Here is a 10,717-nt window from a genome sequence, read left to right as displayed (position 1 = left end):
ACACACAAATAATAATTATCAAAAGGAAAATATTTATTAAAAACAAGAGTAAAGTCAAAAAGTAACATGTAAGAAGAAATGCTGAAAAGGATGGCATTAACAGCTACAGATCATAAAGCATTGAACATTCGTTGAGTATAACTTAAGATCAAATTGGACTTTGTTCAATTGTATATATTGTATAAAAATATACGAAAACACTATTTTACAATAAATTTACAATTAGTTTGGTTCTTCACCAACTATTCTGGCATGACAGTACACAAATAAATCACAACATTAACTCTGATATTATAACATTTAACAGACGTGTGTGTGTGTGTGTGTGTGTGCGTGTGTGTGTGTGTGTGTGTGTGTAAGAATGTGAGCATGTGTATGAATGACAGAGTGTAAACTCTTCTACTAAACAACACAGAAAAAGCATTTAACATTGTTTTTCGAGGGAAGTCGTGGCCTAATGGTTAGAGAGTCGGACTCGCAATTGAAGGGTTGTGAGTTCGAGTCCCGGGCCGGCAGGAATTGTGGGTGGGGGGAGTGCATGTACAGTGTTCTCTCCACCCTCAATACCACGACTTAGGTGCCCTTGAGCAAGGCATCGAACCCCCAACTGCTCCCCGGGCACCGCAGCATAAATGGCTGCCCACTGCTCCGGGTGTGTGTTCACAGTGTGTGTGTGTGTGTTCACTGCTCTGTGTGTGTGCACTTCAGATGGGTTAAATGCAGAGCACGAATTCTGAGTATGGGTCACCATACTTGGCTAAATGTCACGTCACTTCCACAAATTATACACTTACAGTTTGTTTCATAGTGCATGAATACAGATCAAGCATCACGGTCAATTTTCATGATCTCTTTAGCATAATTGATGTAGTCATGAAGAAGCCCCATCAGCACATGTGACATCTCCTACATCATCCAGGGCAGCGTCCTCCTTTAAACCCACTGCTGCATCAGTTTAGGGGAAAGGATGTTCTCTTCTTTGACCAGCATTCATCCAGTCACCGCCTGTTCTTCATCCGTGGCCTAGAAAGAGAAACACATTTGAAAAAATAAAACATTTAATTAAACTATCCATTTTCAGGTAGAGGTGTATTCATATCCGTAAGGATAGGTAAATAATCTGTGTTAAAGTTTCAACACTTTCCCCCGGTTTCACAGACAAGGCTTAAGCTAGTCCCAGACTAAAATGCATGTTTGAACTGTCTCAGCTGAAAATATCTTGCTCTGACATATCTTTACAAATGTCAGTGTCATTGTTCTGTGTCAAGATGCACACCTGTAATGTTTTCTTCTAAGGCATTTTTGTAATAGTCGCTTTAATATCTTAATTTAACTAAGGTCTAGTCCTGGCTTAAGCTAAGCCCTGTGTGTGAAACCAGGCCTATGTGTGGTTATTTAATGTCTCGGTTCACCACAGCGCTCCAGAATGCTATAATGGCAGCACTAGTGTGAGGGCACATAATATTGTTTGAATAAATATACTGCTTTCAGAAAGCTTCTTTACTGAAACATTAAAACAGACATGACATTCACATACCTCACAAAATGTTCATGTACCTAGTGGCTGCTCTTCAAATGGTTAGTTCATCAAATAATGAAAATGGTCATAATTTACTCTCCCTCATGTTGTTCCAGACCCACACAAACTCTGCTAATTTTTGGAAAACAAATGAATATATTTAATATTCTCTTAATTTGTGTCCTCCATTGCTAGTCTGGGAGACCAGTATTTTATTTTGAACATACATGTTTGCTATCATATAATTTAAGATTTATTCATATATAAATATCGGAATAAATTACTTCTACAATAACTCTGTATTCATGAGGCTTTAAAATACTGATTATCTAGACTATAAATGGATTAACAAACTTATGAGAAAATTACAAATATATTCATTTCAATATATTCAAGTCTTATAGGTTTGGAATGGCATGAGGGCAAGTAAATTATTTTGTGTGTGAAATTTACCTTTAAGAGGGAAGACCAAGAATGATGACTCTCTAAATCAGACAAGACAACTCCAAAGTTGGTTTGAGTTCTGCAATGAAAAACACAGACATCAATGGTTTTAATGAAATGAGCATGTAATCACACTGTTGTTGCATCAAAATGTGAAGTAAACCGGCAGGAGACAACAGAAACATTTATTTTCTAAAAATAACTTACATAAAATCTCAAAAGAATGATGCTCTCCCATGTCTCTGGCTTTTAACATCTACAAAAACAAAAAACAAACATTATTTTACTCTTAGTAAAAAACAACAACAACTGATAACATGAAATTATGAAGTTTACTTGCCTTAAACTTTCTTTCCCTGTCTTCAGAAGAAGCTGAGAAAACCACCTCTTCACACAAACAGACTTCTGTGTCCTTAACTCCAGTTAGTTTGAGTTCTGCAAAGAGGGACATCAATGGTTTCAATAAAATATGAACATGTGATCACACTGTTGTTGCATCAAAATGTGAATTAAACAGGGAGGACACAACAGAAACATGAATTTAAAAAAAAATAAATAAAAAAAAAATAACTCACATCAGTCTCAAAAGAATGAAGTTATCTTGTCTCTGGATTTCAACATCTACAAAAACAAACATTATTTTAGTCTTAGTAAAAATAAAGATAACGATGTTATTCTGAAGTTTACTCTCCTTAAACCCGTCTGTCCCTCTCTTCAGAAGAACATCCTCCTCCTCACAGTCTGAGACTCTCACACAAACAGCTTCTGTGTCTTTAACTCTCGGCGCACAGCGCTGACACAATGAAGACACGAGCTCGACAAGTCTGAAATATTACATGTAAAACATACTTTTAACAGTTACCACTTCAACAGCCTCAAATAATTATGCTAGTCTTTACTACACAATGCCGTTTCCTTTAGGAGACAAACATACATTCAGTTTAACCGCGAAAAAAAAGACAAAGTAACATGACTGTAACCGTGACCATAACAGTCTATTAACGCCTCAAAAAGTACAGATAATGTAAAATCTTATGTAAATATGACAAAATACATTCACTGATGTTATATTAAAATTACCTCTTCCATTCAGTAACGTTACATGATGCCGTTAAGACCTCCGTGTCTGAGGCGAAAACCGCATCCGTTTTTTTTTTTTTTTTTTTGTAATATAACGTTAAGCTCCTTTGTTTCCGCCTTTCATAAAACCTTCCGCCTTTCATACAACCGGGTAAACAATAAACGATAACTTTACTTTTGAATATTTACTTACCATAGTCTTTCACTCGCTTCTCGCTTCTTTCACGCTGAGAAAATGGCGGCTGCTCGCACTGGAGACGTACGATCTTGACGTGACGTGCGTGCTCTCCTTCACGTCCGCGTTCTCAACCCAGACCGCTGGGTTACAACGGAGACCAATTTTCATCCCAAACTTGGGTTAAAACATCCCAAAATCCTATCCAGCGGCCTCAACCCAGCATTTGGTTTGAAAAAACAACCCAGCGTTTTTGATGATGAGTTAATTAAAAACTGATGAAATGTGAAATATTAAAATATAATATAGTGGCTGTATGTGAAATATTAAGATTAAGCTTGTGTCATGACCTTGAAAGTACTAGTGTATAAGAAGATTCGATCAGCCTTGATATCACACCACATCTATATAATCATCTGTAGATTGTGTGTGTATATATATATATATATATATATATATATATAATTTTTTTATTTGTTTTTTTTCTTGGTGGTCAACATCTGGAAAAATTTCAAACTAGTCATTAATGCAAATGATTTACTGTAAAATACAATGAAAATAAATCTGCACTCATTTAGAAAAGTTAATAAGCAATAATTATTATTTTTAATAAATTAATAACACAAGTATTATGTAATGATTAAAAATTGGTTCCATATACTGGATTACCATCAGTATCAAGTATTCAGTCTCACTGATTGATTAAACTGGTGTTGACTGATTAAACTGGTGGTCACTGTTCATTTCTTTAGTTTTTTTTTTGGATGATGTGTATTTAAATAATATATAACCTCTTATGTCTCAACTGCACATCTTGCTCTCTGCTCCTGTCAAGCACTTTTCTTGCAAATAATGTTTTAATGAAATTCATTATTCATGCTGTAACTAAAACGCATAAACATTAACATGACATTTTATGATTTATAGCTTTTGTTTTTAATTAAAATTAAAAAATATAATTTATTTCGAAAAACTTGAAAATGTCCGTCTTTAACAACTCATATAAATCATAACCAGTTAATCAGCCAGCATATTAATTAGAGATCAGTGTGATTTTAATACTGATTTTTGCTCTTTTTTCTTCCTCAACTGATTAGCGTCTAATTATCCAATATTTTGTACATAATGCACAATATGGATAATATATGTGATTGTTTTATTATTATTACTGTTATGTAATTAACTTTATCCAATGGAATTCGAAATGATTGTATGTTTATTTTCATACTTGATTTCAGTTCATAGGCCATTTCCCTTTATTATGCTAAAACATGTTCAGTAGAAATGTTGGAAATGGATTGCACATATTTTTATATCTTCATTGCTGAAAATAGAAGACCAAGCTGAGAATAACAGCATTTTGGATGTTTGCAGTACAACATGTAACAATATTAATGAATCAACACAGTATCTTACTATAAAATATTAATATTAGTAAACATTCTAGAATACATTAAAATGAAATTTACATGTTAAACTTGATATTTATAACTTTATTTATTCAGGAAGAGTTTGTTTTCTTCTTTTTTAGCTGATTACTTCAAATTTTCTCTTAAGTTTGCTTAAAAATAAAGCATTTTTCATTCAACTGCACTTGTTAGAAATCACAGTTTAGAGTCACACAGCTAATGACTGTTGAAAATAAAGTTGCATGCATCCTGCTAAACGATCAGCTTAAAGCAAAAGAGAGGAGAAGGAGATCCAGACGGAAACATAAGCACAGATAAAGTGAGATGAGACTGAACTGAACTCCATAGGGTGAGCACCACTGGGTGAGCTCATGGGCCGACCGGTCTTAACCAACATCTGTGATGCACATCTGTGTTTTTATGGAGTTAGGAGAAATCCTGATTTGTACTCAATTTTACATTCGCATTAATTGAGTTTCACAGTTATGATTGAGCATCCTTCTGTCCACAGTTCACTTCTGCTGTTTTCATGCGAGTTATCATAGAAGTCTGAAGTTCTCAAAACTCCTGGTTCATAAAATGAACTGGGGTTAATTAATTTAATATATCAACACTCCCAGGTTCTTCAAAATAAAAATAAAAGGAAAGAAATATATATAAAAAAAAACACTGGTCTCATGCACCGATCTATAATAGAGAATATATAGATATATAGATCAGTGGTGTCATGTCAAAAGAGTCCACACTGATCCTGGTCTCTATATGTACTGTTTTCACATAACCACAGAGAAGGCTGAAATAAATTAATTAATTAATAAGTATACTATAAACTATAACATCATAATGCCCAGTGTAACTTTAAGGACAATATACCACTATAATGGGCATTATGACATCATTATGGCTTTTGTAGCATTATAATCTGGAGTGCAACTATGTTTTTCATGTTGGTTCTCATGAAAACACCTGGAGATTTGGTTTGGTGCTCACACTGCACAAAGTGCGTCTCATTAAATATAACTATATATATATATATATATATATATATATATATAAAATTCTAGTAATAATATTTTATTGCACTTTATTTTTTATAAAATAATAAACAAAATAATACATTTTATATTTTAAAAGGTGGAGATTAAAATAAAAATATTTTTGTACACTTTAAAGTATTTAGATTTTCATTTTTTTAAATAAGTTACTTAATTTTTATAAAAATGTTTTATAAATTGTATTAATTTAACTTTAAAGCCTGAAATCAGCAAGTTTGTATTTATTTTATTTTTTAAGATTGTATTTTTATTTATCTAGCTTTTAACTTATCTTGTTTTATGCTTTCAGTTCTAATGGAAATCTAGTCGATCTAATGGCACATAAATGTGGATGTATAATCAATGTTGAAAGCAGTTGTGGTGCTTAATATTTTTGTGGAATTCATGATGCAATTTTTTAGGATTCTTTGAGAAAAAAAATGTTTATATAAGGAATGATTTTCAGCAAATCAGCATATTAGATTTTTTGAACACTGAACACTGGAGTAATGATGCATTTTAAAATACATTTTAAACTGTAACGATATTTCACAATATTACTGTTTTTACATCAAATAAATTCAGCCTTGATGAGCAGGAAAAAAAATCTTGATTTTATACTTTTGATCATCAGTGTAAATAGTTATTTTTTGGGGGGGGGCATGATATAATTACAAATTATAAAAGCAAAAACATAATGAAAACAAAGATACTTTGTTGTGACAGACTGTCCCCTTAAGGTTCGACATAAAAGCTTTGAGCATCTCTTTGGCAGAAAGTGTGTCGACTGCCTTCAGTGGAAGCTCTGGCTCTGTCCAGCATCTGTCAGGGAGTCTGTGTCCCCCTCACACACTTTAGATTCCCCTCATTATTCACAGCGCTTCATTCTTCATGCTGCGCTGCACTTAGCATCGCTCACTCAACAGCAAGGTCACAATCAACACAAATCCCACGATTCAACTTCCAGCAGAAACCCGTGTCCAAAACCTGATCCAAATAAAGTGACATAGTTCCAGAGCTGCATGCGCCAGCACAGAGATACAGGTATTAGGAGAAGCTCTTTCCAGGTATTAATGTCAATGACAATTAAGAAAAAAAGTATTCAAGTTTGTTTAATATTTTTAAAAACTTTAATATCATTTTCAAGGGAAAAACTTTCCAGTTTAATATCATGTGGAATAACAAGTCAAAAGGTAACAAAAAAACATTACTTTCGAAATATTCAAAAATACTATTTTTGGAGAGTCGCACCACATGACATCAGTGTTATTAGAATTAGTTTTATACTGTTATAGTATTAAAGAATATTTTTATATAGTATTTACACAATAATTTGTATCATTTATTATTGCTTTCTTCAGAAGTGGCTGGGCCTTCCACGCAGTCTTACTTCTTACCACAAGTAACATCCTGCAGCTGCCTTTCAGTGGCCCCACAGAAGAATTTATGGTGGTATGCACCAGAGAAGCCCTACAGTACAGGAACTCCAGGGACTTCAATGTGGCATCAGCCGGCAATGAGGTGAGGACAGGAAGGAAATGAAAGGCTGGGAAATCAGTGGAGGTGGCAGAGTCACGCCTGAGACAAAAGGCACTGGTGGGCACTGTGGCGACAGGCAGAGGGGGCTTGGGCTACTTCCCGAAGACCCTGGTTAGCCAGGCCTGTGCCAAGGAAAGAAACCATATACTTCAGGAAGAGGTCCGAGCAGGCGTGGAGGAAGAGCGAGTGAGCAGGGCGTTGGGACTCCAGCAGCATGGAGCGTGGACTAGATGGGAGAGTACACTGCAGGGCAGGATCACCTGGGCAAACATCTTGCAGGAAGTTCCCTATCAAAAGCTACTCTCGATGCTGCGCTCAATAGCGCTAATGAGAACATTCTTTGTTCGACCGGTTGTGAAGCATGTGTGTCAAACACGCCAAGAATTGGCTTAAATAACCTCGGCAGGTGACGTCACTGATAACGTGCACCTGCAGGTTATAAATAGACGTGAAACGGAAACATCCTCAGGTTTCTTTGTCTTCAGAGACCGCATTGTTTGTGTGTGTGTCACGCTGATGAAAGTATTAGTTTAAAAGGAAGTATGTTGAGAGTTAAAAAAAAAAAAAAGGAAAAAGAAAGTTCTAACTATTCTTGCTGATTCTATCATGTTGTGTGCCTCTCTCTCCATGGTTAATCTCTCAAGAGAAATCGCATGTTTATTGTTAAAAAAAAAAAAAGGGCTGCTTTCGTGTTCTAGAGTGGCAGTTGTAAGCACCGCGGTTCACTTCCTATCCGCTCTAGGCTCTTTGCTCTCAAGAGGAACGAGCTGCTTCCCGCTCATTAAGATCGCGCTCCGATCTGGGAGATCGGACGGTTCTCGCGCCCACCTCCGAAGCGTGCCCAGGCACTTCTTCGGATTGGGCAGAGGCTGCTGTAGCTCTAGCTTCTGTTGAAATGGACATTGAGAGTGCTCTCTCCTAGCGCTCCTCTCGCGATTATAAGCACATGAGGAGTTACTAGGTGGTGACTCGTGCAGTGACCAGATTAAAGCCTTAAAATTAGATTTTGTACATTATGATTTCATAGGTGAGAGAGACGCTAGCTGCTATCTCTCCCCTATTGGAGCAACATCATTTAAATAAAAATATAAATAAATGGTGATGAAAATGATGATGATTATGATGATGAATATATATATATATATATATATATATATATATATATATATATATATATATATATACGAAAAGACAGCAATTGTTCACTGCCAAACGTACTGTAGCAACATCTACACTTGGATGGAACGCATTTCATGCTGTGGGTCAGACTAGTGCTGCCCTGCACACCATGGGTTCTGCAGGCATATCAGGCTGATCTGAAAAATCTGAGTGCCAGGAGGAGACTTTTAATATGTTTCTCACTCACTGTGCTCAAGTGTCGGGGCTGTCAAAAAATAAATAAATAAATAAACAGTCCCGACCCGATCCAGCTCCTCTGGGGTAGGAGGTTCAAAGAGAGCGTGTGGCGAGTTGTGCGCCCCCTCATAAGACTGGGGAGCAGCTTGTAACACTTGGCAGCCGCAGATGGAGCTGGACTAAAGTACGGTCATCACGACCAAATCAAGGGCCTTAAGCTGTGCCCAGGACAAAGGGTGTGTCCCCTCAGGGAGGGCCCTGGAAAATTCCATCAGAAGTGTAAGGCTCCTTCCTGGCACCCTCAGGGGATCACTGAACAACCTCCGCCACCACCGGTGTTTCGGAGGGCAGTGGTCTCCAGTGAAATGATACATGCTCTGTTGCTTCATGCCACGTTTCAGGACACCAGACATCTAACCCCCCACACAAGCAACAAACAAAGTGTCACAATTAGTGCCCCTTTTGGAGAAGCTGGCAGCGTGGAAGCTACTGCCAAATATCTCCCCATGAGTCGAAACAACTGTAGTGAAGGGCTACAAGATTCAGTTGGCACAGTATCAGGTTCTTCCATTCGGCCTAGCTTTGTCATCCCGCACTTAAACGAAATTCATGGATGCAGCTCTGGCTCCTCTACGACTCCAGGGCATCCACATTTAAAATGTATATAAACGACTGGCTGAATCTGACCCAGTCTCAAGAGCTTGCGCTTCAACATCAGCTTGTCGTCCTAGCTCATCTCGAATCTCTGGGGTTGAGACTCAACGCCAAGAAAATCGTTCTCTCTCCGGGTCAGAGGACAACGTATTTGGGTGTGGTATGGGATTCGATCACAATGCAGGCACAGCTGTCTCCTGCATGCGTCAAATCCATTCTAAATACCCTAAAGAACATCAAGCTAGGCCAGAAAGTCACTGTTCAGGTCTCATGGCAGCTGCATCCACGGTGATACCTTTGGGCCTCCTGCACATGAGATCATTTCAGTTGTGGCTCAGAGCCAGGGGATTTCATCCAAGGGCCAATCCCCAGTGGTAAATAAGGGTTACGCGCCAGGGGCTTCGTACCCTATCTACGTGGTTCAGACCCCGGTTTCTGACTTTGGGTCCCACTCTAGGTCCGTGTTGTCATCGCAAGATGCTAATGACAGACGCTTCCCTCATGGGCTGGGGAGTGGCCTTGGTTGGCTGTCCAGCCCAAGGGATCTTGAGAGGTCATCTTCCTCGAATTGGCACATCAATTGCCTCGAAATGAAGACTGTATTTCTGGCCCTGAAATACTTCCTCCAGCAGTTGAGAGGCTACCATGTCCTAGTGCGGGTGGACAACACATCTGTAGTCTCTAACATAAATCGCCAGGGCGGACTGCAGTCGCGCTGCTCGAACGAGTTAGCGCACCAGGTTCTGCTTTGGGCACAGGACAAGTTCCTGTCCCTCAGGGCAATTTACATTCCTGGGCATATGAATGTGGGAGCAGATTTGCTGTCCAGACAAGCTGTGAAACACGGGAAATGGAAACTCCACCCCTAAGTAGTCAAATCTGGGAAAGATTTCAAGTAGCAGAAGTGGACCTCTGTGCTTCACAGGAGATGGCACAATGTCCCCTCTACATCTCTCTAACTCATCCAGCTCCCCTGGGTCTGGACGCTATGGCCTATGCGTGGCCAAGCCTGCGTCTTTACACCTTTTCTCCGATTGCTCTGCTCCCGGGAATCCTGGCAAAGGTCCGTCGTCAGGGGCTGCCTCTTACTGATAGCGTCCCGTTGGCAGACCGGAGTTTGGTTCTCAGATCTAATATCCCTCCTCGATGGCTCGCCATGGGCGATTCCAGTCAGGAGAGATCTTCTCTCAGGCACAGGGGACAGTACTCCATCCCCGGCCTGAGCTCTGGAACCTTCACGTCTGGCCCCTGAGAGGGACCAACTAGAGATGCTGGCCTTCCAGCCACAGTAATAGAGACTATTCGAAGTGCTAGGACTCCCTCCACTAGAATAACTTAAGCCCTCATATGGAGTGTTTTTGAGGACTGGTGCATGACACACCATGCAGACCCAGCTCACTGCCAAATTGTTTCAGTACTGGAGTTCCTGCAAGAGGAATTGTCCTCAGGCACATGCCCTAGTACTCTCAGAACTAACATGGCCGCTAGTTTGGCTTGCCATGTTTTG

At 38.7% G+C, this 10,717-nt stretch overlaps 1 long non-coding RNA gene across 1 annotated transcript; it reads right to left on the bottom strand.

Moving 5' to 3' along the window:
• Window positions 1–777: 777 nt before the first annotated feature.
• On the bottom strand, window positions 778–2,682 carry LOC132119335 (uncharacterized). Its single transcript, XR_009426146.1, has 4 exons — window positions 2,539–2,682; window positions 2,171–2,398; window positions 1,973–2,042; window positions 778–1,023 (listed from the first exon to the last, which is right to left on the bottom strand). It is a non-coding gene; the product is annotated as an uncharacterized LOC132119335 (long non-coding RNA).
• Between the last annotated feature and the right edge of the window lie 8,035 nt (window positions 2,683–10,717).

The sequence above is a fragment of the Carassius carassius genome, chromosome 38, assembly GCF_963082965.1.
Source record: "Carassius carassius chromosome 38, fCarCar2.1, whole genome shotgun sequence".
NCBI classification, from domain to species: domain Eukaryota; kingdom Metazoa; phylum Chordata; class Actinopteri; order Cypriniformes; family Cyprinidae; genus Carassius; species Carassius carassius.
This window is presented reverse-complemented; position numbering and strand designations above follow the sequence as displayed.